The sequence below is a fragment of the Triticum aestivum genome, chromosome 6B (genome assembly GCF_018294505.1).
Source record: "Triticum aestivum cultivar Chinese Spring chromosome 6B, IWGSC CS RefSeq v2.1, whole genome shotgun sequence".
Lineage (NCBI taxonomy): Eukaryota > Viridiplantae > Streptophyta > Magnoliopsida > Poales > Poaceae > Triticum > Triticum aestivum.
Genome location: NC_057810.1, coordinates 499,747,684 through 499,750,385, shown reverse-complemented (window position 1 = coordinate 499,750,385; position 2,702 = coordinate 499,747,684). Strand labels below are relative to the sequence as shown.

Genomic DNA, 2,702 nt, shown 5'->3' with positions numbered 1-2,702 from the left:
GGCTTGAGGCGATTAGCTAAGGATTTGGCAATGATTTTGTATATGACATTACAAAGGCTAATGGGACGATAATCCATAGGAACCTGGGAAACCAGTTTTTTTTGGAATGAGAGCAATGTTAGTGTCACTAATATGAGGTGGCAATATACCTGATTTATAAAAATTAACCACCAACTGGGTGACCTCATCTCCTATCCAATCCCATACAGCTAGATAAAACTCAACATTGAAGCCATCCGGCCCTGGCGAAGCATTCAACTTCATATCCTTCAAGATCTGCAATACTTCACTTTTATCTGGAATTAGATAAGTGGGATCCAAAGAGCCGTCAGGAAACTGTGAAGCAAGAAAAGGTCTTCCAGAATTAACATTAGGAGACGAAAAGATATATCTGAAATAGTTAACAAAAGTGTTAGCAATGAGATCAGGTCTGAAATGCAAAACATCATTTTCATCTTTAATAGAGCAAATGGTATTCCTCTTCCTCCTCTTGAGAACAGCTTGATGAAAAAATTTAGTATTACGATCACCACCAGTAGCCCAACCCTTCTTGCTTCTTTGCTTATAAAAGCTATTAAGTTGATTGAGAACATGCTTATACCTGAGGGTTAGTTGTTGCTCCAGATTATGATCTTGCTGTTTCCAAGGAAGCATTTGAATTTGATTAATATGGGACTCCAACTCCTGCAGTTCTAGTTGAAAGGGTTTCTTCTTCCTACACCATTTTTTCAAAGATCCTGCCAAAGAAGTGGTTTTTGCAACAAAAGAGGTAGATCTAACATTGTTCCAGGAAGATTTAGCAAAACTATTAAAATCTTTATCCATTAACCACCAATTCTCAAATTTGAAGGATTGCCTAGGTTTAACAAAACTACCATCCGTGGAAATGAGAATGGGAGCATGGTCACTAAGGATGATAGGCAAGTTAAGCACCTTAGAGTTGGGATACAGAGCACACCAATCTGCATTAACAAGACAACGATCTAAACGTCTGTAAATAGGCCTAATCGTGTGCTGCCTATTACGCCAAGTGTAAGCAGGACCACTAAAACCAATGTCAAAGAGGCCACAATTTTTAATCATAGCACGAAAAGCAGACAAACGATAATAATTAACAGTACCATTGCAACCATCCGTATCATACAAAATATCGTTAAGATCACCCATACAGATCATGGGTTTGCCAAAGTTATCATACACAAAAGTGGAGATCTGATTCCAAATGTCACTAGTCTGCCTATGGTAGGGGTCACCATATATACAAACCAAACAAAAGTGAACCCCCGAGGCTAGATGAACTACATCCGCTAAGATAAAGTGGAAGGAAGAACTACGAACAGAAACCTTAAGATCGTCATTCCACATAAGCCAGAGCCCTCCTGAAGCCCCTCTAGAAGGAACAACAAAACTGTCAGCCACCTCAAACCTCTTTACAAGATCAACAGAACGAACTTTGGAAGATTTGATTTCTGAAACAAAAATTACCTGAGCTTTTGTAGAGCGAACCAGATTGGCCAGGAACAACATTCGATCATTGCCAAGGTCTCGGCCCATACCTCGGCAATTCCATGCTATTGCTTTCATGGCGCCCGAGGCGCGTTAGGGCCATGCGCCGCTGCCCGAGGAAAGGATTCAGCCACCCTCTTATCCATACCAACATTCAATTCCATGTTTTCTCCAACTTGATCATTCCGAAGATCCAATGTATTGCCTTGGCCAGAGGAACTAAAGTCATCTTGTTTTTTCATTGCGGTTTGAATTCTGGGGCTATGTTCGCCCATATCAACATGCAGACCTTTTCCACTGTCACGCTTCCAAGTGGAGGAACAAGCGCGATTGCGCATAACCCCATGCATATTGGAACACAAACCTCCATATCCCCTGGCCGGAGGAATATCCCATCTGCTATAGCGATATCGATGGTAGCCACCCTGAGATGTTGCGGATCCAAAAGGCGAAGAACCGTCCAAAGTCCTTCCTCTCCCTGTACTAGCAGGCACTGTGAAGGCTCCCATACCACTAGTTGCAGATGGCTGTGGAGAGAGAACTTGCCTAACAGGCGGAGCTCCGAGCACCGAATCAGACTGATCTTCTGCCCTCCCACGACCTCCATGGATGCTGGCCTTCTTCGCCGGCGGAACCGGAAGCCCAAACAGCGACTCTGGCAGCCTCTTGGGACTGGATCTGAGCGGAGAGGGGACAGGGAGAAGAGGCGGAGGCGAGGAAGGCACAACACCTAGGAAGATGGATGGATTAGCAGGAGCTTTCCCACATGGATTATAGTCTTCCTTAGTAGCCTGAATAGCAGATGAGGGGCCAGTATCTGAGATGTGACTTTTTGCCATTGATTGTTGGCAATACTTGTGCCCTTATTGGACATTGTTACAAAACTCAATTCAGAACCGGACGAATGGCATAAAGAGTTCTCTCAAAGTCCACTTTGTTTGGAGCTCACCATTGTAGTTTGGGCTATTTGTTTCGCCAGGAATGACCATTCCCCAAAACCCATACTCTTGGGTATCAAAAAATTAAAAAAGGAACCAGTTCTTCTCATTAATATAGCCAAGAAAAGAAAATACCCATAAATTGAAGATCGGACATACACTTTTCATTAAGCTTTTTTTTACCCTTTTGTTCTGTTTAGTACATGGCAGCCAACTCACCTCCCATTGCTTTTATATTCTGTAAGGGCATCTCCAAAG

General features: G+C 43.0%; 1 long non-coding RNA gene across 1 annotated transcript; it reads right to left on the bottom strand.

The window, feature by feature from the left end:
- Nucleotides 1-1,138: 1,138 nt before the first annotated feature.
- On the bottom strand, nt 1,139-2,191 carry LOC123134299 (uncharacterized). Its single transcript, XR_006465611.1, has 2 exons — nt 1,486-2,191; nt 1,139-1,390 (listed from the first exon to the last, which is right to left on the bottom strand). It is a non-coding gene; the product is annotated as an uncharacterized lncRNA (long non-coding RNA).
- Between the last annotated feature and the right edge of the window lie 511 nt (nt 2,192-2,702).